General features: G+C 53.1%; 1 protein-coding gene across 6 annotated transcripts in view; it reads right to left on the reverse strand.

Moving 5' to 3' along the window:
• The window catches only part of CUEDC1 (CUE domain containing 1), an 80,792-nt gene that overhangs the window by 50,390 nt on the left and 5,581 nt on the right, over positions 1-24,821 (reverse strand). The gene's annotated exons all lie outside the window — the stretch shown is intronic.

A 24,821-nucleotide genomic window follows, 5' to 3' on the forward strand; every position in this document is an offset into this window, starting at 1 on the left:
ATGGGATATGAGTCCAAGGTGTCGCCGGGGAGCCCACGGGAGGAAGACCCAGTCCCAGCTCCAGCGAAAGATTCCCAAAGGCCCACAAGCTCTGGAATGAGCGAGGTAATGTTCCAGCGGGCGCCTGGTTCCGTGTTCTTCCCACCAGCACACGTGTGGGAAATGCGGGCACTTCTAGGGCCCTGGACCCGGCTGGCTTTCAGGGGATCCATCTCCCACACCTCCACTTCCACGGGGAGTCCTTTGTTACACTGCCAGACTGGCCACCGTCTGGGTCTACCGTTCTTTTTACACAATGGCCCCTTCTCACCATTTCCCCAAAGAACGGCCCACCCCCAGCCATCCCAAGTGTACCCTGGTGCTCTCCCCTGGGGTGTGAACGCCACCAGACAAAGGGACGACTGGAGAGTGCAGCATTCTTGGGGGAGGCCCCGGAAGACGGGCATGGAGAAGGGGGCTGGCCATGGGGGCGTCTGGGTGGCTCAGCCGTTCAAGTCTGCCTTCGGCTCAGGTGTGACCCCAGGGTCCTGGGATCGAGCCCCAGGTCGAGACCCAGGTCGGGCTCCCTGCTCAGCGGGGAGTCTGCTTCTCCCTCTCCCTCTGTCACTCCCCCTGCTTGTGCTCTCTCATTCTCTCTCTCGCTAATAAATAAAATCGTAAAAAAGAGAGAGAGAGAGCACGGGGCTGGCTTTATTTCACCGAGGCCTTATCTTTTTTACCTACCCGTCTGTCTGTTTTCGGGTTACAATCAGGAAGCAAGGAAGCTGGCACAGGGACACCTGTTTAACACATTCATTCAAATCGCAAAACAGAGTCTGACTGCTTCTGACACAAAGTATGACTTGGCTGACAGCTCGAACGACGAGGTCCGGCTTTGCCAATTAGGAATTATGACGGACATTTTCCGTAATTGCATGGGCCGAGTTTGCTGGTTTAAGGGCTTTGACAAAAATATATTTGAAGTGAGTATATGACACACAATCAGCCTAGAAATACACTCGACTTAAAGTTATGATAAAAGGGTTTTTTCTTTTTAAAGATTTATTTATTTGTCCTACAGAGAGAGAGAGAACACAAGCAGGGGGAGGGGCAACAGACTCCGGGCTGAGCGCAGATCCCGGCGCGGGCCTCAGTCCCATGACCCTGAGATCACCACCCGAGCAGAAACCAAGAGTTGGACAGTCAGCTGACTGCACCACCCAGGCTCCCCAAAGTTGTGATCGAAGTTTTTTTATGTGAATTTTTATTTTTTTAAGATTTTATTAGCTTATTTGACAGAGAGAGAGACAGCCAGAGAGAGAGGGAACACAAGCAGGGGGAGTGGGAGAGGAAGAAGCAGGCTCCCATCGGAAGAGCCTGATGTGGGGCTCGATGCCATAACGCCGGGATCACGCCCTGAGCTGAAGGCAGACAGACGCCTAACGACTGAGCCACCCAGGCGCCCCTTATATGTGAATTTTAAAATGCGTAAGAGGATACAGTTTTTCCAAATTCTTTGGACAGATATGAGACCAAAGAAAGTTTGCCGCCTGTCACTTTTCTTCCCTGGAACCAGGCTCAGACGCTCTAGCGTCCGTGCCACCACCAGGAGAAGTCAGCTGCGGGGGACGCAGCCAGCACCAGACCTGGCACCTGGGTGTCAGCGCGCTTCTGTTACTTCTGCGCTGCGTGGATCTGGTTAAGTCACCCAAACACCCTGAGCCTGTTTCCTCGTAAGTGAATGGAAACAACAGAATATAAAGCATATCAAACATCCCGAGGATGATGGCGCCGAGAGAATAATGGAGAAGTCCATCAGCATACGCAGCCCCAAACAGGAGCCTCCCAGCAAGCGTTTCCTGTTCCGCTTAGACAACGTGACAGTATTCATCTCTAGATCATACTAATAACGTATTTATTGAACGCTTGCCCATGTACCGGGCTGCACAGGCCCCAGATCATTTTGTTTGCTCAACAATCCTATGGATAAGGTGTCCTTCTTATCCCCGATTTATAAGCACAGAAAGCTTACGCACTTGCCCAGCTCCACTTAAAGGCCCAGCAGGCACGTTTGACTGGGGACACGGGGTGCTCTAAACCCTTCCCCCTCAAAGTGCGGCCTACAGCTGGCAGAATCGGTACCCAACGGGAGCCTTATTAGAAATGCAGGATCCTAGAAACTCCCCCAAACCTACTGAATCAGAAGCTGCATTTTAGAAAAATCTATGGGTGATTCATACACACATCCAAGTTGGAGAACCACCGCTCTAAATCACCAGACCGTTTTCCATCCTGATTTACCATCCTGCTTTTATCTTGCTGAAGGTAATATGAGAATGTTTGCTTTCTCGACACACATACGCACAGCTGGCAATTAAAGCGAGCAAGATGGTTAGGGACTATAGTAATCCGTCAGTCACATATGCAAAGTGCATTTTTTTAAAAAGGACTAGGAAAAGTCACAACAAACTGTCCTCAGTGGTCACCTCTGAAGAGTGGGCTGGGGAGAGCATAGTCAAGGGGGGCTTTGTACTTGGTATTATTTGAAATTTTTAATAAAAATAATGTAGTTGCATATTGGTTTAAAAGGAAAGCACGTTTTATTTTTATTTTTTTTTAAAGATTTTATTTTTATTTATTTGACAGAGATAGAGACAGCCAGCGAGGGGGGGAGCACAAGCAGGGGGAGTGGGAGAGGAAGAAGCAGGCTCCCAGCGGAGGAGCCTGATGTGGGGCTCGATCCCATAACGCCGGGATCACGCCCTGAGCCGAAGGCAGACGCTTAACCGCTGTGCCCCCCAGGCGCCCCGGAAAGCACATTTTAAAACACAAGCACAGGGTGGCGCCTGGGGGGGGCGCAGTCGGTTAAGGGTCAGACTCTTGGTTTCAGCTCAGGTCGTGATCTCAGGGTCCTGAGATCAGGCCCCACATCGGGCTCTGCTGTCAGCACGCAGTCTCCTGGACAGTCTCCCTCCCGCTGCCTCTCCCCTCATGCTTGTGCGCACACACACTCTCCCTCTCAAAATAAATAAATAACTCTTGAAATAAATAAAATAAAACCCAAGCACAGGGGCGCCTGGATGGTTCAACTGGTTAAACATCCGACTCTTGATCTTAGCTCAGGTCTCGATCTCACGGTGGTGAGATCAAGCCCCCACGTTGGGTTCCATGCTGGGCATGAAGCCTACTTAAAAAATAAATAAATAAAATAAAAATAAATAGCACACATGCACAGATGACTGACATTGTATTTTATGAGCTACTTTCTACCCAAGGTTATTGACAGCTTCTAGCCCCGTACTCTGGAAGGCCCAATGGGGGGACACGGGGAGTGCTGTGCTTGGAGTCTGAAGACCTTTGCTGGGGGACCTCAAGGCTCCCACTTAGCATCTGTGGGCCTACGTGTCCTCTGCAATATAATGAGTGTTCCCCCCCCCACACACACACACGCTTCGACCCATAGCGCTGGTGCAGGGCGCAGCAATGCCACAACGTGCCTACACGCCCCGAAGGCTGCAAGGTGCCAGAGACCGCCAGGGCGTGGAGTTTTCTTGAGAAGAAAAGCAATGAAGAAAAAAAGCCGTGAAACATCCACCCGCACTCGTCCCATCCTGAGTGCAGCCATTCCATGACTTTATAAGGAAGATGCACACAGTAACCTGGATTTAGATTCCGTGGGAGCCTCAGGCTGATTTTCAAATCCTTATTCGAACTTAGAAGTTGGGTTTGGACATGGTTCAAAATACGAAAGAAAGGGCTATTTCACAATGTCTGGCCCGTTTTCTTTGCACTTCTCGCCTGGTTTCTTCGCAGGCCCGTCAGTCCCGGGGAGGTTCCGCTCCAGGTTGTGTGCTCCCTCTCGCTTCCCCACGGCAACCGGCCCCAGCACCGGGGCCTCCGGCCCACTCCCCAGGCAGACCACTTGGGGTCTGCGGTGGGGCTCGCTGCTGGCCGATGCCTCAGTTTCCCCACTGTTATCTTAGACTGGCAGAACTGGAGAGAGCAGCACGAGTTCTGTCCTCGCTCAACCTGGGGGGAGTGTGGGATTTGGGTACAGAGGGATAAAGCGACTTGCTCCAACCCATGGGCGAGCTTCCAACAGACAGAGCCGGGCTGGGGCTCTCCGACCTCGGAAGATTCCTTAAGATTTCTCTAGCATTCGTTCGCAACTTGTCTGTCACTCACCTTGCCCCTCTGTCCCTTCATTCTAGGGGACACAGGAATCTCAGGACCAAAAGCCGCTACGCTTTTCCTCAGACTAACGATCCTGAAACTACATGGTCTGAAAGTGTCCTTGATGCTGAGCCAAAAAAAAATCCCCTGCCAGATCTTCCACGGAGAACAAGACCCATCTAAACCGTTATGAGCATCAGCTGCGGTGATGGCTAAAGAAACATCTAGGCAGGCGGTTCGAGCCCCCCCTGCGTCTGCGGCCCCAGGTGCCTTGCTTCACCTCCGTGAGCCTCAGGTTTTTAAAATACGAGACAATGACAGGGCTACACCTTCAGGTTTAAACGAAGATTCTAGACAAAGGTAAAGACCTCCACACAGAATTCCTGCATGTAGACCTTGAAGCAGAAGAGAAGCTCAGTGGGCAGCAACGGTTACCATCACGATCTTCATCATTCGGGACGTGTATCAAAGACAGGGGTCCAGATTAGTTCTCCACTCCAGCTGCACATTAGAATCCCTGAGAATGTTTTCTTTTTTAATACCAGTGCCCAGATCTTACCTACAGTGATTCTGATGGATGGTCTGGGGTGGGACCTAGGAAAGCAGTACATTTTTTTACAGCTGATTCTAATTGCACCTGGCTGAGAACTGATCTAAGTCGGGGCCTCCCAATGTTTCACATGCACACAGACCTCCCCGGGATCTTGCTAAAACTCAGCTCCTGACTCAACACGTTTGATCGGAGGCCTGCGATTCTGCATTTCCAACTAGCTCCCAGGTGATGCCGACCCATGGCCTCCAGAGGAATGGCATCCAGAACTCAAGGTCTTGGGAAGATGGCTGGAAAGTCTGTAAGATTCTTCTCTGGACAGTCTCAAGAGCTAGCTCTGTCTAGCCAGGCTAGAGTTCACTGCTTCCTGGAAGCAGTCAACTCTGTGACCTTAGACGGGGGCACCAGGACTCAGAACCGAAGCCTGTCCCCAGATGACTCTCTCTTTGGTTTCCTGTTGGGTTTTTTTTTTTTTTTTTGGTTCTAACAAGAGCCTGCAGACAACAGTGGCCACAAAGACGTACTTGCAAATTAATCATGACGCCACACCCTGCATCACGTGGAGTTGCCTTCTCCAGACTGGCCGAGGGAGAAGCCGAAAGGAAAGGGCCCTGGTTACTTTCACTTAGATGAGCGAGGAGGAGGAGAACAGGGCCTGCCTTGGCAGGATGTCCCAGCCAGGAGCTGAAAACAATGTCAGCTCTGGTCTGCCATACTTCTCCGATCAGCCAAACAGGAATGCTTCCCGCCTAGACTGGCCGGGTAAGCGCACAGTTGAAGACTCCAGGAAAACGTGACCAGGGAGGGGGCTGGGCGGGCAGGTCCCTCCGGCTTTGAGGTCGGTGCCTTCTGTGACCCTGAACGGCATCCACAAAACAACACTGGCTGGGTACCTACCGTGCCACAAGGAATTCTACAGAAACACTCGCATGAGATCCTGGTATCAACTTTGCAAGTCAGACATCGCTGTCTTCATTGGATGCCTGGGCCAGGAAACGGGCTCAGTGGGTCAGCGACAAAGGAACATACAGAAGTCAGAGCCAGGATTGGAAGCTAAGCCTCTTCAACCCTCCCTGCCTCTTTACACTGCTGTTCCAAACTCTCAAATCTCTCAACGCCTCAATTTGCCCCTTCGCTTGGGCAGGAAGAAAGGGAAAAGGGTATAAATCAAGAGAACTAAAAGTGGCTTTGGGTCTCAAGCACAAAGGAGAAAGCATGTTATTGTTATATCTGTTATTAATCATTATCCCCATCAGACGTGTCATTAAGAGGCACTGCGAGAAAAGGCTGGTGTCTACCTCACATCTGGAGTGGCTGAACAAGGCACTGGCCCTCCACAGCGTCCAGTAGCCCAGGCCACTGCGGTCCCCAGGCCCTCCGAGGAGGGGGGGCTGGTAAACAGCACCTGATGACTCCAGGGTAAATACCCTGGAGGCTCAGAGGGACGGCTCTGCTCGTGGGGCAGGGCAAGAGTCCAAAACAGCTCAAGGAAGGAGACCAGGCTGGGTCACAGCAGCATGTTCCTGGCACCTGGGCCACCAGGCCAGGCCCAAGGCTGGAAATGAGACTCCACCAATTCCCTGATGGGCTCTGAGAGCCAACCTGAACTTGTGCCCCCTCGCCTTACCCCTGCATAAGCCGCAGAAGCTTCCTGAAGCAGCCAAAGGCCACTTGAACGAGTGCCCCCAGTTTAAGGACTAGGAAGCCGAGCACTGAAGAGGCCGTGCTAGGAACCTCTGTCCCCGCCGGACCTACCCCACAGCCAGGCCCCTCCTCCCAGTGCCTTGGCAAGAAGAGGCCTTGGCACAGGCCCCAGCTCTGGATTAATATTACACCAATACAACCCAAACAAATGGCTCCTGCCTGCACGTTCCATAAAGTTCGGAGGCTTAAAACAAAGACGAGCTGGGGAGGAGGTGGTCAACAACAGGGGAACGTGCAAGTGAGTGGCGCTATGGCCATGTGATGAAATATTGCTCGGCCATTTGAAATACTGTTTTAAAATCATGCCATTTCATTAAAAACCCTCCTTGTGCAGTTACATGAAAAAGCTACACACAAAAGTCGGTAATCGGTAAGTTTACAACGATTTTTTAAAAAAACCTTTGCACGTTAAAAAAAAAAAGAGCAGAAGGAACTACAACCAAATGTTGTCGGTGGCAATTTTTAAACGGCCAGGATGATCATTCCTGTGTTAGAAACAAAGCATTTTCCGCTTTTTCTTTAGTGAGCACGTAAACTGCGCAGGAGGAAGGGGAACACGTTCTGACCACAGTCCAGGTGTCTGAGAGTCGGGATGAAGCCCTGCGAGCGGTGATGGCTAAACCCCAGGCAGCCCCCAGCAATGAGATGGAACAGGCCCAGCTGCCTCCAGAAGCCCGCGGGTCTGTCGCGGCGACACCTGGACAAGCAAGGCAGTGGGGGACCCTTCCCAAGGGGCTGAAATTCTCCAGGGAACAGAACAAAAAAGCCCATTAGCCCCAAAAGCTCTCTACAGGCTTGTGGTGAGACACAGCCCAGTCAGGTGCTCTGCCCCGGGCAGAGAAGCAGAAGACAGCTGCCACCGCAGGCCTCCCAGGTCCCTCGGAGACCCCCAGCAGACAAGGATTCCTGCCTGTGCTTCTCCCGCCCCAGCGCAAGGATATAAAAGAGACAAGCTTCACCATATGGGGCTCGGGAGCCTCGTGGGAATGTCGGTGGGAGTGAGAATGGCAGGTCCCTAAGCCGTGTGCAAATGTGAAGGAAGGGGGTTTAAAGCGAAAAAAACTGCACCAGCTGTCTCCTAAGGAACACTAATTACAGGGGCTGTGCTGCCTGAAGCAGGCCTGGTTCTGCAAGCAGAGAGCTTCCCGGGGGGCCCCCGCAGTCACCCTGCCGCCCCCTGAGCTTCGCTGCCTGCTGGCTGGCCCCGCGGGGGCAAGGAGGGCTTTGGGCTGGGGCCATGGGCTACTGCGCACTGGGCAGGCCGGCGGGGGCCAAGGGCAGGCTCAGCAGGTCTACTTCCTGGGAAGTTCACATCACAGGGTCAGGAGGCCGGTGCCGAGTGCCAGGGCCGGGTGACACTGGAATGTGGAGAGGGCTCGAGAATTTCCTTCTCTGGAGAGTTGAAAGACCTAAGCATCTGGAACAGTTCAACGCTAAAATGAAAAAAAAAAAAAAGTGACGGCCTCATCTCTGGAAGCTGGGGAAGGGGCAGAGTCAAGTGGAGAGATGAGAAATGCAAGTTCTCAGCGGTCCCTCACTTGCAGCTCATGGGAAAGAGCTCGGGGTCACCCATCACCAACGGTGCCCCTCCTGGCAGTCCTCCCGTGGCCGGCATTTCTGCTGAGACACCGGGGGAGGCCTGAAAAAGGGCCACCCTCGTGAAGCCGAGGAGGCAGGGGTGCCTGGGCAGCAGCCCTGGGTCTCATCCCTGCTCTGGAGCTTCCTAGCCCCTGCACTGCCCTGAACGAGGGGACAGGGGCACCCATCGTGGCCAGCATACACCGCCGTGCCCAGGTTAATGAGAAATGTATGGGACAGCACTTCCCTTTTTTCTCCTTTTTTTAGAAGATTTTATTTATTTTTGAGGGAGAAAGAGAACGTGAGCAGGGGGGAGGGACAGAGGGAGAGGGACAAGCAGACTCCCCGCTGAGCAGAGAGCACGATGTGACCGGGACTCGATCCCAGGCCCCTGAGATCCTGGCCCGAGCCAAAGGCAGCCGCCGACTGAGCCACCCACAGCACTTCTAAAAACTATCAACTTCTAAACCAATGCAAGTTGTCATTATGATTAGTGGGGTGTCATTACAAAGTGGGGGCATTTTACTCCCCTGTCACGACAACATGCAAAGCAGCAGCGAACACAGACGAGCACGTTAACGTGTTTTTCCCAGATCCTTCACCCCCACGCTCTAACCCCAGAGCGCACGGGCCGCGTGCGCAGCCTGGGAGGTGGGCCTCCCGGACCGGAGCGGGAAGGAATGGCTCAGTGAGGGCGAGCGGGGAAACAAAACCAAGGAAGCCGGGGAAGAAGGTTAGGACTGAGATTCCACCCTCCTGGGAATTCGCCCGCGTCCCTGGGAAAGAGGCCCAGATGAAAGGAGGCGCAGCTGGGGGAAAACAGGCCGTGAGAACAGAAGGGCAATTGTTCGCGGCCAGGCCAGGGGCTGCAGCCGGCCCGCACTGCCGCTTTGTGCGCTAATGTAATTAAGGGCCCGGTGGGGGCCAATGTTTGGAGTCCTTTAACTCCTCGCCATTCTCACACAACAGCTGAGCCAGAGCAGGGGTGGGGGAGCTGTCGGGAGGAGGGGCAGCGATGGCTTTCAGGGCAGCCCAGCTAAAAGGGGGCGGCGAGGGGTAGGAGGGCCAGGGCAGCAGGAGGCGAAGCCCTCATTCGGGGCCTGAGACGCACTTCCTCCTCCTCAACCCGGTCCCCAGGAGTTCCCGGAAGCCCTGCCACTGCCCTGACCCCAGTTAACACTCCCACTAATTGCTGGGGCTGCAGAGAGCCTGGGGAGCAAAAGAGCCAGAGTTAATTAAGGGGAGAAAAAAAAGTCTGCTGCTCCATTCTTCATGTCAACTCCTCCCCACCCTTCTGGGTTGGGCGTCTCCTTTCAGGGACGCTTCCGAGGCAGGATCTCCACGCCCGGAGCCAGAACCAAGAACACAGGGCAACACTTGACCAGGGGCAGCTAGGCCTAGCGGGCTTCTAGGAGCCTGGCTCCAAAGCTCGCCAGCCCTTCAAAGTTCCCAGAGGTATGGCAAGGGGTCTGCTCCCCACTCATTCAAAGGAAAGCCTCACGTTCTCAATCCAAATATGGATGGTCTGAAACAGGAGCCTGTGGGTTCTCGCTCCCGAGGTGGGACTCCCCCAGAAGGCAATGGGACATTCTGTAGGCTACACGAGAATGTGACGGGAGCATCCGACAAATGTTACCTAGTCTAATTCCACAACTACCCTACTGAGGTAGGTACTATTCTTATCCCCACTTTATAGATGGGAAAACTGAGGCTTGGAGGAGATAAGTAACTCACCCAAGGTCGACAAGCTAGCAAGTAGCAGAAGAAAGATTCAGGCCCCAGAACTCGGACCCCAAAGCCCGTGCATTTACCCCCTTGTCCCATGCTGCAGGTCCCTTAGCTATTCTAGTCCATGAAAACAAGGCTTGTGGGGTTCGCAACCTGGTACGAGAGTCTCAGCCAAGGGTTCTTGAGGGTTTGATGAAGTCCATGGACTACGTCCCCCAACCGCCCCCCCCAAATCAAACACAATTTATGGTGTTTACGTGTGCATTCACTTTTCAGGGTGGAAGGGAGCGTCCAAGGTCTCTTTAGATTATTGAAAGGGTCTGGGACTCCAAAAGACATTAAGAACTGTGGGCCAATGAGGTGCGGCCTTGCTAACGTGACTCTAGAACACAGATCTTTTGACTTGAGTCCTCTATTTCACTTCACCTCCTTGCTCTGAAGAAACAGCCAAGAGGGCAGCCTAAATTTCTCCAGTAAGGGAGGGTGCAGAATCAGGGAACTTGGCACTGAAACTTCCCCCAGCCCGCCTGGGAGAGGGTGTCCGGAGATGCACTATGGCGGAGGGGAGGGAACGCATTAACAGCAAGGCCCTGCGGGATGACAGGGATTTCCTACAGTGTTTATTACTTCTTTCCATCACTTAAAAACAAGTTCCAACATTGTCCCAATTCTGATTCTGGATTTTGCTTGGACCCACACAGATGCAAATTCACGTTCAGCAGCCCTAAACTATCAGAAATTGGCAGGGAAAAAAAGTTTCTGTTTGAACAAATTTGCGGGTTTTAAAGACCACTGTCTATCTAAAAACTGAGGGCATGCGTTTACAAGGGCTACTGTCTTCCTTGTCAGATGATCCAAGACATGAGACAATGACAGTGGTGCCATTTGTTTAGCCAGTGTCATCACGTGTGCCCTGGGCACTGGGCTCTGTGCTTACCCGTGCTTATCTCATGGAATCCTCATCCACGAGGGGCGTTATCATCTCTGATTTACAGATGACAAAATTGAGGCTCAGAGAGGCTACACAGCTGCCCAAGAACACACAGCAAATAAGTGACAGAGCCAGGGTTCAAGCCCGGGTCTATCTGACCCTAAACACGGGGCTCTAGACCAGGGCCACTAAAAACATGTTCACAGACCATCCACAAACTGTTATGGGTCCCTGGCAAGATACATCCAGGAAAAGAAAATAAGTAAGGATTTAAAGACATGTCTAGGGGCGCTTGGGTGGCTCAGTCAGTTAAGCATTCGACTCTCGATTTCGGCTCAGGCCATGATCTGAGTTGTAGGATGGAGTCCTGCGGTGTTGGGCTCTGTGCTTAGCAGGGGTCTGCTTGGAATTCTGCCTCCCCACCTCCCTGCCACCGCTCGTGCTCCCTCTCTCTCCAATAAACTAATAAACCTTAAAACAACAAAAAAGGCATTTCCGGCAATTTGACATGGCCCCAGCATCCCTGCGTGTGGCGGTGGGCTTGCCTCTTCCATCAGGGAACGCGTACAGACCAGTTCAGACACCGTCAGACTTGCGCAGGCCGGTCACGCTCCCTGGGACCACGGACCCATCCGCGAAGGAATGAAAAACACAACGCACCCTTCCCCTCGGCGAGCGGAGGGAGCCCTGCTCTAAGGCACTCTGCAAGCACCGGGGCAGAGGTGACGCTCAAACGAGCCTCCAGCCATCCCCTCACCGTCCCCTCAGCTCGCGAAGCCTTCCAGCACAGGGCCTCTCAGCCTTGAACGTGCGCAAAATGCCGACGGACTCAGGCAGTCTGGGGCGGGGGCGAGACCCCATTTCGACCGCATGACGTGAGGGCTCCTGGTCTGGAGCGTGGACCTCGAGGAGCAAGGTTCTAACCGCGCAAGCGCACCAGGGCGGATGGGGCTGGCGCTGGAAGCTGGGCCCGACAAAGCCGGCCAGAGTCCCGCGAAGGGCCCGGGAAGACGCGCCGCACCCGGGCCTGGCCGTGAGGAAGGCCTTGGTGGGACTGGGCTCGGCTCAGAGGCGCTCTTGCAACACACCTTTTTCCACTGCGGCTTGGGCCTGGGACTTCCAGGGGCCCTTTTCCCCTGCGTCGCAGCCCCAGAAGCCTTTCTGTCCCAAGGGCTTGACTGAAGGCAGAGCAAAGCAGCTCGGAAGCATGTGCAAACATTCTCCCTCCGAGCATTCCTGAGGAGACGAGGCGTTCGGGGGAACTGCGCTTACAGCGTGGCTCTGCGCGTGCCAGACGGCCCCAGTGATGTCCAACAGGCGGGCCCAGGCAGAATTACCACACTCACGTGTTCGCACCGCACTTTTCACTCCTTATCAAAGGGTATTCCAGTCTACTGTGAGAGCTAAGAACTCTAATTAAGAGCTGGAAGCCTCAGAGGAAGGAGTGTAATGTGGGTCACCCCAGGAAGGCAAAAATGGCCCCTCAGTGGCCACTCTGGCAGCCAGAAAGGGCCATGAGCAGCTCCCCTCCAAATAGAAGCGGTCTCCACTTCCCTCAGGTAACCCTCAGGTAGCCCTCGGGTTACATGTCCCACTCCTTGGAAATTCTTACAATACAGACCTTCCTCCTTATGACCAATCTCGGTCTCTCCTAACTCAACTTACTGCACAAGGATGGACTATGTGCTTATCAAAGAGGCAACTGACAGAAGGCAGCCCAGATCTTCCATTCATTCAAGGATTTACTCATTTATTCAAAAACATTATGGACCAGGGGCGCCTAGGTGGCTCAGTCCATTAAGCGTCTGACTCTTGGTTTTGGCTCAGGTCAGGATTTCAGGGTCCTGGGATCGAGCCCCATATCAGACTCTGTGCTCAGCAGGGAGTCTGCTTGAAGGTTCTCTCTCTCTGCCCTCCCTCCTCAAATAAATACATAAATAAATCTTTAAAAAAAAACCCAAACATACGGACTAACTGCCACGTGCCAGGACCATCAGGAAGTGGGCATACAGCATGGACTCAGCAGACTAGGGCCTTCCCTTCCCTTCTCTAAGGAGCAGGAATACATGAAAGAAGGGGCCCCATGCATGAAACTGTTAACTAAGGCAAAGAGCACTGCCTGTTCTGGCGCCGGAGGGAAAGCGAGCAGCTTTCCCACATGTATGAGCTTGGGGAAAGCCAGCCCCGCAGTGGGACCGGGCATTTGAAGCCAATGGTACCTGAGAGGGGCACCTTCACTCACACAGAGCGGAGAGGGGCCGGAGGGTCACTGCCACTCACAGCCAGCAGTCAGAAGGGCGTGATGTCCCAGCCAGAAGTCCCTTGGCAAGATGCAAGCCCACCCACCTCCAAGGGCCATCGGGCTGAAAACATCCTCTACATCTTGTGTGACTCTCATGAAACCACAAGGCTCCTTCTCCCTTTGCAAAAACCAAATCACGTTTTCCTGCCTCCAAACCCTGCCATGTGCTATTTGCCTGCACGATGCTCCCACCTGGCTCCTTTCCACCCAAGCACCCGTCCTTCCCTCTCTCAGAATCCTGCTCGACGCAAATCTCCAGACGGTCTGGTGCAGGCCCAGGAGCGAGGTGCCTTAACCTTGGGCACTGCTGACATTTGGAACCAGATCACTCTCCGCTGAGGGGGCCTAGCCTGTATATTGGAAGATGGCCTCTAGCCACAAAGGCCAGGAGCACATCCATTCGCAGTTGTGCCAACAAACATGTCTCCGGACACAACCAGTGTCTCCTGGGGGACAAAATCATCCCCACTTGTGGACACTGCACTGGAGGGATGGCCTGCAACCCTCCTGGTACACGAGGGACACCCGGGGAGCTTCTAAAACTTGCCCATGCCTGAGCCCCACCCTGCCCACACTCTGGTTCTGGTCTCAGATTCCGCAAGGAGACAAGAGTGTCTGTCACTTTACAAGGCCTCAATGTTCTTTTAAGGTGTTGGTTGGTTCATCCATTAGACTGGATCTCTCCAGAAGCATGAGCTGTATCTTCTTTTTTCCTCTCTCCACAAAGCTTCATGAAGGTCCTCCTATTCTATGCTAATCAGAAAAGTCTGGGAAGTTCTTGACCCCCTCTGCTCCAACTTCAGATGAAGAAGCCATTTCAAATAGCACCATCTCCCCCAAATTCAACGGCAGATGACAAGAAGAATTTACAAGCTTTCAAACTTCAAGAGGAAGAGGGGACAGAAGACATGAGGGTCCGTGAGAATCTAGCCACCTGATTTTGCTCCCAGTGTCCAGCCTGTGAATGAGAACCCTTTGTACTCTCCCTTGTGTGTGAGGAAACTCGGCTGAGCGGCCAGGATGCCCGCCTTCCTCACACAACTCTGTGGAGTCCCACCCCTCTCGACCCCTCTCGACCTCTCTCCGTCTACCAGACTGGACGCTGTGGTCCTCAGACAGACGGTGACTTGAAAGTAATGTCAGCAGGCCCTGAGTCAGCTGTTTTCTGAGTCTGAACGACTAGGTCTTTCCTCACACATCCCTCAAGGATCCCCAGGAGGATCAGGAGACCTGACAGACAGAGGGCTGGGCGTCACGAACAGTGAACAGACATAGATTCCTGTCCTCTGCCTCCTCTCCTCCCCACACCTGCAGCTGCCCCTGCTGGCCACCTCTCCAGGCAAGGCCAGAGAGGCACGCCGCGTCAAGGGGAAAGATCTGGTTATAACCCCAACCTTCCCTAAAGGGAAATGTATTCATCACTCACTCATTCGGTCACAAACATACAGAGGATACCTCATAAATGATGGTGAGTGAGCAGCCAAGCACCCTTCCCGGTTTTTACACTTGGGGTAGCTTAAAGACAGAACGATGGGAGGGGGATCCAGGGGCCAGGCTCCCCCCAAGACAGTGAAGGCTATTCAAGCTCCTGAGATCAGCCTTCTCACAAAGAGTCACTGGCTCATACATAAGAATACAAATTGCCAATGAGATTACATTACATTTAATGAATGATTTAATGTTTTCTGGGAGATTATAGTCATTTGATATTCATGGCCAGAAAGGAGGAGCAAGTCTTAAAGATCTGCTTCCTGTGGCCCTGGCTAGCTTGCTGAAATCGGTCTAGGGCCCCGAGGCCTTCCATTCTGAGGTGGCCAGCAGGATAGTGATTTTTTTCCCCCAAGCTTCCTTCCCTCCCCTCAATTACACACACGCGCTGTTGCCTGGAGACTGAACGCATTCCTGATGCTTACGCTTCTTTTCATTCCCCAGAAGCAGGAGCTCTGGAAACCCGGGCCTCCAGGAAACATGCCTGGGGCGGGGGAGACGGGGGACCCGAGTGACACTTCCTCACTCACAGGCCCGCCCCTCCCCACTGCCCTCCCTTTCCTCCCCAGGACTGAAAAGCCCCAGCGGGCTGGAACTGAAGGGCTCCCGCAGGGAACAAGGCCCCCTTTGAAAGCGCGTGTTTACCGCAGCCCCAGGCAGGGGTTGCCATGGCCACGGTCCACCTTGGCCGGACCCGCAGGCCCAGCGCCGGGACACTCGGCCCGGCCCCCAGCAACCTCTCCTGGGCCCCGCAGCTGCTGGCGGCGCTGATTTTCCGCAAGTCTTCGGCTCCAAACAGAATTCTGAACGAACCTAAAGAGGATTAGGGCTCCCCCCATCCCCCAGCAGCCCAGCGGCCGCCCCCCTCGGAGGCTCCCCGACCCGCCTGCGCTCGGGGCGACACTGCCCGCCGGCCCCGCTAATGGGGTGACTTCTTTGTGTCGCTCACGATCGCCGCGCCCGGGAGCCGAGCGGGACCGGCGAGGCCAGCCCCGAGGCCGCAGCCCGCAGCTTGAGCCCCGGGCCTCCAGGCTGCGGGAGGCCAGTGCGGCGCGGGCCCCCAAGACAAAGGCCCCACATTCCTCCCTCGCCCCTGCCCGGACCTGCCGGAGGGAGCGCAGCGTCTGAGTAATTCAGCCCTCAAACTGCTCTGCGCTCAGAAGGGGTCCTTCATCCCTTGCGTAGCCTCCCGGCTCTGCCGTTTCCCAACGGGAAGCATTTTATCCCTAACCTGGACCTGCTGTGGGACCCAGAGCCTCCCCAGACGCCCCTCAGCCCACCCGGGCCCACGACTGAAGGGAAGGTGCCACCCCGACTTCAACTAATTGCTGACAGCAGATGGGGCGTGGGAGGAGAGGTGGGCGGGCGCGCGCTCCAGGGGCTGGAAGCTTCACCTTGCACCTGGCAGTGCTGGCAGAACTGAATTCATAGAAGGACCTGAGCGTCCGCGGGCTAGACCTGCCTCTGTCAGCAGTCTCCCCACCCTCCCTCCAGCTTCCCAGCTTCTCGGGCTTCCTCCTGAACCGGACGGGCCACACCCCTACACAGCTCTTGTGTTCTTTCTAATCAAAGGGCCTGGGCACGCAGGATCACCATGCCATAGGTCCCTGTCCCTGCAACTGGCCAGCTCTGGCTTCTATTAATCATACTAGCTGATACTCTATCAAGCACTCATTTCATGTAACCCCCACCATAACCATATGAGGAAAGTACTACAAATATCCCCATTTCACAAGTGAGGAAACCGGGACTCAAGGAGGTGAAGAAATGTCCCCAGGTCATATAGTTAGCAAAGTGAGAACAAGGGTTCACACCCAGGGGTCTTAATTCTAGACTCCACGCGTTACACAGACACATGCATACACTGCATGACAGTCTTCAGACAACTAAGCCCAGACAGGTGAAGTGACTTGCTCACAGTCACAAAGCCAGCTGGGACAGTGTTGGACAAGGAACGAAGTGCCATAACCTGGGCTAAGATCCTTTCCACATCACAGTCTCAACTACAGAAGCCTCCGTATTTACACAGCTGGGCGCACACTCGGGGGACTCTCTCTTTTACAGTGTTACAGTCTAACGGACTGTCCATTTCTTCCAGTCCAGGCTCTGTGTGACCTTCTAACAAACAGCTCCGCCGCCTCTAGGAGAGTTGTTTTTTCATCTTCGCCTTCTTTTCTTCTTCTTCTTCTTTTTTAAAGTAGGCTCCTCCAGGCGCCTGGGTGGCTCACTCAGTTAAGCCTCTACCTTCAGCTCAGGTCATGATCCCAGGGTCTCAGGATCCAGTCCTACACCTGCCTCCCTGCTCTGCAGTGAGTCTGCTTCTCCCTCTGCCCCTCCTCCCACTCGTTCTCTCAATCTCTCTCTCTCTTTCTCAAATAAATAAAATCTTAAAAAACAAGTAAAGTAGGCTCCTCTCTCAACAGCATTACAATCTCTCCCATCCCCCTCAGGGCAGTGCCATCTCCAAGATTCCTAACGCGGAATCGCACACCAGCAGGCCGGCTCCCCTTAACGCAGCACTTTACAGCTCTCAAAGCTTTCTTCCGGATGTTACTACGCCACAGTCCTTGGACCAGGTAAGCCTGGGCCCCTTTCTGAGGACAGTCTCCACTCCCCTCCACAGAGGAAAGCCCCCAGACCTTGGGGATCCCTTACGGACCACGTGCTTCTGGCTACAGCGGATTGGACCAACCGGAAGCAGCTGACACGGACGGGCCAATCAGATTCATTCACCAGGAATTTGAATCAAGGTTCTGAGCTGCCATTCAGCCTGATGGTTCCTCGACCCAGAGCCCGTCTAGCTGGAGGCTGAGAGGCCACGACATCTGGCACACAGCCACAGAAGCAGTGGCATCCTGCCGTTGTAGGCACTTGGGAGGCCAGCCGTATTTCCTGCCCTCAATTCTTCCATTCTCCTGAGACTTCAAACAGCTCAAGCTGGTTTCTGTTACTTGCAATCCATGGAGTCTGAACTAAGACATGGGCTGGGTTATTCTCCTCCTTTTACAAATGAGGAAAGAGGCTCACAGACTCACAGAGGTGAAGTGACTCAATGAAAGTCGCATGGCCAACGTGTAATAAAGGAGAGGTTAAGGGGCGCCTGGCTGGCTCAGTCAGTGGAGCATGCGACTCTGGATCTCTGGGTCCTGAATTCCAGCCCTGCGATGGGCATAGAGATTACTTAAATAAATAAATCTTAAAAAAAAATAGGTTAAAACCACTGCTGTGAGTCTCCTTCAGTGCCATCTCATGCCTCCTTCTCTCAAAGGATTAACGGGAGTGGCAGGTGTTCCCTTCCTGTCAGTGTAAAAAGAAAACGGTCACTGAGGACGATTAGGCCAGAGGCACTCCAATGGGCTAAAGCCACGGAAAACAAATTCAAAATGCTCGCCTTTGAAAGCACGAAGTCAGCCCCTTGCCCCCTATGTTTCCCAGCCTCCCTAGCGGTTAGGTTGAAGCCATGGGACTAGTTCTGGTCAATGAAATGTGAATGGAAGCAAGGTGTGTCAGTTCCTTGCAAGGCAGCTAAAGCCAGGGGCTGCCTCCATCTCTGTCTCCCACTCCTGTGGTGACTCTGAAGGCCCTGTGTTTCAGAGGCGTCGCTACAGATGGGGGAGGACTGCCTAACCGCCTCAGACTTTCCATGAGCACAGACTAAGCCAAGATTGTGTCAGGCCGCTGGGGGGTGAGGGTTCCAGTATTAGTACAGCACAGTCTAGCCTCCCCTGACTGAAGCTCACAGGTCACTCCGCCTGGCCCCTCAGCACAGTTCCCTGGTCTGCAGGATGCTGCATCTGTCGGTTTGACACATATCTCCAGAGCGCCAGCGCCAGATGCTGCCATGGGGAGAGCCAAGAGCACCGTCGTAAGAAAGACCCAGTCCGTCCCCTCAAGAAGCTGTTCATCCAGTGCCCACAGGCCCAGCCGGGACTGCAAGGGATAGTTCTACAGCTGTGGAGGCAGGCCCTCCCAGCCAGCCACGGGGGGACCTGAGCGCTGAGGAAAGGTATGTGCCAGGAGGCAAAGGCAGCTTGTCCCAGCGACTCCAGGAGGGTGGCAGCCACGAGCGAGTTCATACCGGGTTTTCACACCCTGCGCGCCCCCAGCTCCCCGCCCGCCAGCCTCGTGGCCACACACAAGTGCTTCCCGTGCCCTGGGCACAGAACACGGCGGAGAAGGCATCAGGAGAGCAGGAGCCGGTAGAAAACAGGAGCAGCAGAAGACACGACTCCTCTGCCCTCACCCTGCTCTGCAGCGGCAGTATCTCCTCTGGGAATCACACACACACACACACACACACACACACACACACACACACACACACACGGCTGAATTTATTTCAGCCCAAGACATCCCAATCCCTGAGCTTTTCTCCCCTGACCCCGCAGAGCTGAGGACCAACCAGAGACATCCTCACTGTCCGGGACTGGTGGCTGGCTACACAGACTCCCTTCTTCGTGCCAAAAGCTAGATGATAAGTTCGCTGGCAGGGTCGCCATACACAGTTGTGTGAGCTGTTCACTTCACAAGGTGCCCATCCAAGGGGGCACATGGGGCTGGAATCTAGCCTGTGCTCTGCTTACCAAGCTCTGTACCCCAGAGAAAGGGTCCCTTCTTCTAATTCACACAAAGGTATCCTGCTGTATGCTGAAGCCACAGAAAGCCTGGAGCCAGCGGTTCCCCGTAAGTAAAGAAGTGAGACCATGAGCGCATGGGAATGCGCTCTACGGGTCTCTCTACTTTTGTGTATATTTTAAAAATCTCACAATAAAGGTTTAAAACCCAAAACGATCCCACCCAGTAAATGGCTGTTACTTGGACAAGTGACGTTACCCCTTAGTCCTCTGCCTCAGCTCCCACATCTAAAAAGACAATAATCCCTGGTTCATAGGGTTGACGTAGGTACTAAATTGAATTACTTAAAGCGAAATGCTTGACACAGAGAAAGTCCTCTTACAAATGGGCACTATTAACAGTAGCTGCTGCTGATGGCCGGGGCAGGAAGGAAAACGAGGCAGAGAGGCATTGTTGAGAGAAGCCAACACTCTAGGAAATGTGTGCCATGAAGCCAGAGAGAGTCTGAAAGCACAACCACCCTTTTCACATTCCAGGGGGCTGGTGTGAGGAGTTTTCTTGCAAACCCCTCCCGATCCCCGGCAGCCTTCACATTCCCCTGGGGACCCCAGCCTCAGCTCAGAATCCAAATTAAGGTCCACAGAAAGGTCACAAAGAATGTCTCAGAAAAGGAGATGTTCCCCAGCTTCCAAGCAAACTCAGAGAAGAACAGGGTAACTTGTGGGTGAGGCTGGGCGGGCAGGGAGTGCTCACCCCCCCCCCCCAAGACTTCTCTCTGGAGTCGCAGAAGAGAACCAGAGATCCCTGGAGGGCGACTAGGATGACCCACAGGAGCACAGGGAGGGCCCCCAGCCACCCACATGGGGGGGGGGATCGGTGGCCATTCACATCCCTGCAGGTCGAAAGCTATTTTTGAATTGTCTAGTTTTATGTAATGAATTTTTATGCGAATGTCTTCAAAATTTTCACTGCTGTGTGTGAATTTCACCAGTGGTTTGTGATTTAAAAAGGACACTTACACCCCCTATTCATTTCCCCTTAAGGCTTATTCATTCCCCAGAGCCTCACGGGGCTGGGCCGGTGGCCCTGAGGGGAAGCTGAGAGCTTTGGAGGGGCCTCAGCCTTGGCTTGAACCCCCAGGCCCCGTGCCTGGCCCCTGCCCTGGAGACTGCCACAAAAGGCTTCTGGTTTCAGTCAAATGCCATCCCACTCACTTGCTCTCTCCTTTCTTTCTTCTTTTCCAGGATGCTAGCTAAGAGGATGATTCATTCTCTTATTAAGTCAATTCATGAGAAAAAAAAAAGAAGTCACGCAAGTTTCCAATCCTCTCTTCACCGAACACAAGCCACTCCGAGGCGCATCCCCATACGCACTCCACAAAAATAAGGTAACAGTGAAGGAATTCCACGAAAAAGCCCATCCTTCACCTTTCCTTTCACGTCGCAAGAATTCACTATCCTGGCAAGTTTTCTAAGTTTCTAAAGCTGTCACAGCTGAGGGCGGAGTTGGGATTTACAGACAGGCTTGCAGATAAAATGTGATAAGGAGAGGACAGAGGCACGTGGCCCTTAAGCCCAGAGACGGTGCACTTCCTCACGGCAGAGAGTAAAAATCCACCCAGAAAATGTCCTTCTCTGTCCCTGCCCGCTCGCCTCAGCTCTGTCCCAAACTTAGAAACAGCTGTTTCCCTATAACTCCAAAAAAAGCTCTCATATGCTCCGTCTCCTCATTCTTTCCAACACCGCGATCTGTACACTTAATCTACCTCCAGGCTCAGCTTATCCGTCCCTCAGCTCCTCAAATAATAAGAGGAGCCGTCAAAGCATAAGAAGCCTAATGCTACCGCGGTACTAAGTCCTCTTGTAAACACCATCTACGACTCAGCAACCTGGCTTTCTGAGTTCGGATCCCAGCTCCTCAACTCGCTATGTGACCTTGGGCAAGTGGACTCAACGGTCTGTGCCTCTATAAAGTGGTGATAACACTCTACCCACGTAGGGCTGAGGAAATAAATCAACGTGTTTAAGAAAGGGCCTGGCATGCAACACGCCACGTAATAAATGTCCGCTACTATTACTAGACCATCGCAACGATCCTGCGCGGTAGGGATTATTATTACCAGCTCTGGTTAACAACCAATAGCCATTTGTTGTTATGGATATAATATAATAGCTTAACCTCAAGAAAAGTGCAGATTAAAAAGTCAGGTGATCTGGGGCACCTGGGTGGCTCCGTGGGTCTTGATTTCAGCTCAGGTCTTGATCTCAGGGTTGTGAGTTCAAATCCCACACTGGGCTCCAGGGAGGGGATCTATCGGAATGACGCAGTCCATACGTGGCAGGGATGCGACTGGATCTCTGGTCTTGACTCCAAATCACACCCTCACTAATTTCACACTCTCACACGCTCCCTCCCTCCGGCGTGGAAATTTGAGAAGGGCCATGAATCCGCATCCAAAACGGATTTCAAGTCTGTAACCCCCAGAGAGTGGTGGGATCTCAGGGGAATGTTGCACGATATGCCACATAAAATGAATTTCCGTTTGTTTTCCTACTCTAAGAAAGCATACCAAAGCCGCCTCACAGGAGAAGTTGCCGCCACCCCCATCAAAGATGTCAAAAGACCCCCCTCAAGGCGGAGGCTTGTACCAGCCTCAACAATGTTTCAGACTAAAAGGGCTCCCTCGGGAGGCTCCTAGGCTGTCAGCAATTTGCAAAAAGGTCAGTGCAAATCGTTTGGGAGCACATTTATGCAGGCCTGGCCTAAGCCATGTGGACTTCTGCCAAGCCCCTGGTTTTTTAAAACACGCACTGTCTTCACCCTTGATAAATAGCAGCCAGGCTACAGAAACATTTCCATTACACCCAAAAGCCTGCTTGCCACCACAACTCATCGAAATGGATGTTTCCAGTTTGAGAAGGACTCTTCCATAAAAACATCGAAAAACACTCCAACCTTTCCAGCAGAGGTAACCCGTCTGGCATTTAGGGACCCTCTAAGCACCAGTAAACGATATTTATGGAAAGAAATTATTTGGTAAACACACGGTCCTGCCCAAAGTCTAATTATATCTAATAAATGGATTAAGCCCATCTCTTCTAGCTCTGTTGTGAACATTCATTACAAGATTTCTACACACACGCTTCCATAAACGCTCTTCACGTCGTAGATCAAGCCTGATGAGGTCACCTTCTGGCCACGCTGGAGAGCGAGGAGTGAAGAGCACTGTAGCCCTGGCCTGACCACCAACTACCACGTGATTTCACGAAATGATCGTAAAAACAATGACAAACGGCGGCTGCAACTGCAGCGAACATTTATGGAGAACTTACGAATATGCCAAGCACTGCACTAAGGACTTCATAAGTATTTGATTCTCATTAGCAATCATTAGGGAATATCAATGCTCTCATTGTGCGGGTCAGGAAGCCGAGACTCTGAGAGCCTGAGTAACCCGCCCCAAGAACACTAGAGCGCGGAGAGGCTGCATTCAAACCCATGCGCTTAACCACATACCATAGGGCTTTTCAAGGTGCCTGAATGACCCAGGATTACAAATTCCTCTAGGAGCAGTCTGGGTGATCTTCAAAATCCTTTCTGGCTTTAAAATTCAGTGATTCTCTCTTTTATTTATTTATCTATTTATTTTTAATTTATTTAATTTTATTTCGAGAGAGAGCACTCGAGAGGGGGGCGGGGGGGCAAAGGGGGAGCAGATGGAAAGGGAGAGAGAGAATCCCAAGCAGGCTCCACACCCAGCGTGAAGCCTGACCTGGGGCTCAATCTCACCGCCCCGATATCACACCCCGAGCCAAAAATCAAGTGTCGGTTCTTCAACCGACTAAGCTACCCAGGCGCCCCTTATTTATTTATTTTTTTTAAGATTTTATTTTTTAAAGTAATCTCTAGGAGTGCCTGGGTGGTTCAGTCGCTTAAGCGTCTGCCTTCAGCTCAGGTCATGATCCGAGGGTCCTGGGATCGAGCCCTGCGGCGGGCTCCCTGCTCAGTGGAGAGCCTGCTTGGGCTCTGCCTGCCGCTCCCCTTGCTTGTGCTCTCTCTCTTGCTCACTCTCTCTGTCAAATAAATAAATAAAATCTTAAAAAAAAAGAAAAAAAAGGTAATCTCTACACCCAACATGGGGCTCGAACTCACAACTCTGAGATCAAGAGTCACATGAGCTGACTGCGCCAGCTGGGTGCCCCAGCGGTTCTCTCTTTTAGAGAGAAAATGAATTTATGACTTGGAGAAATAAAATGCAGTGACGCAGTGGGACTGCTAAGAGGGATGAAACATCTGCGTGCGCCTCCCCCAGATTCAGGCCGGGGAGGAGAACCGCCGGTTTTCTAGGATAATGATGCCCGGGAAACAACCAGACTGGCCCCAGACAGGCTCTGGAAAAATGACAGCTTGAAGTTCTTACAGGATGCCCCAACTTGCAAGGGTCTGCGAGTTCTCAACTGTCAGCTCACAAAACTGCCTTCGACTTCTTCTCCTTCTTTTTTTTTTTTTTTAAGGAAAGTCAGTTGCACGGAAATGTGCACAGTGGGGGCTAGTTGGAAGGACACCAGTCCACGGTGTCCATGGGTCCTGTGGCATACGTATACCTTGCCTTCCTCTCAAGTCTACACCTGCTCATGGAAAACCCATCCTGTGCAGGTAATGTATGTTTTACAGGGCCCCGAAGACCTCTCAGCCCTGGGGCTCAGCAGTCCTGTAACCGTGTGGGCTGGTGTCCTACGCCCGCCCACTGACATCTTCACACACTCCCTCCTTCCTCACCCATCCCAGTCTCCAGGCACACAGACACTCCACGGCTTCCTTGCCCAAGTCCTCTGTTTCATCCTCTTCCCTCCCTGCTCCTCACAGGAGTTCCCTGCCGGGCCACCTTGCCGCTAGCCCCCACGGCCGGATGGGGAGACTCTGGCCCAGCGCGCCCCTCCCCGCGCACGCCCCAGCTCGCTGGCTCGCTCCGCTCCTGGCACAGCCTGAAACCGAAACTAATCTCAGACCTGAGCAAAATGAAATCATTTCCTATGCCTGATCACCCTACATGACCACAGAGAATCTTCTCCCCAGCAGAGCACCAAACCAGAGCTCCATCAGGACCCCCTGGAATCTGGCCCTTCCTTAACAAACAAGGGACGACAGGCTAGAGGAGGAAGTGGAGGGTTTTCTGCCTCTGCTTTGCTTGACTCGAGCCCGAGTCCACTTAGACTGACCCCCGAAAGTAAAGCCCACCACCCGCTATTTTAAACCCACTGTTCAGCATCAGTTCATATCTGGCTCCTTCTTAATCAGGTTCTCGGAGACCAAGCCTTGTTCTCTTCAAAGATCTTTGCAGCCCTCTTGCCGAGGGCAGCTGAGTTCACTGTGTCATGTGCTTTTCTTAAATTTGAAAAATGCAGCCTTTACTTGTGTGCTGGGAACCACAACAACGAACCCAAAACATTATAAATGAACATTATACGTGAGTATAACGTCGGCCCTTGTCGATCTTCCAAAGAATTGTACATTTTGAGGAAGTCCCTAAACCGCGTTGTGTTCGTTCGCCTTGCCCCCCGCACGCTTCCAGACAGCTTTCTCTGTGGCTGGGGGTGTTCGATAAGGACTCTGCTGCCGGCCTCGGCAGAACACACACGTGGAAGGACAAAGACGCCAGCCCAGCAAGCCTATGGTAGAAGACTAATAACTTTTGGATTGTCTGCAATTTACTTCTCATTCAGCGAAGTTTACCGAGGGCCCCAAATGTGCACCCAAAGCCGTTCTAGGGGCCAGGCCAGCAGGGTGACTAAGGTGACCCACTAGCTCCAGCA

Source organism: Ursus arctos, unplaced genomic scaffold (genome assembly GCF_023065955.2).
Source record: "Ursus arctos isolate Adak ecotype North America unplaced genomic scaffold, UrsArc2.0 scaffold_24, whole genome shotgun sequence".
Lineage (NCBI taxonomy): Eukaryota > Metazoa > Chordata > Mammalia > Carnivora > Ursidae > Ursus > Ursus arctos.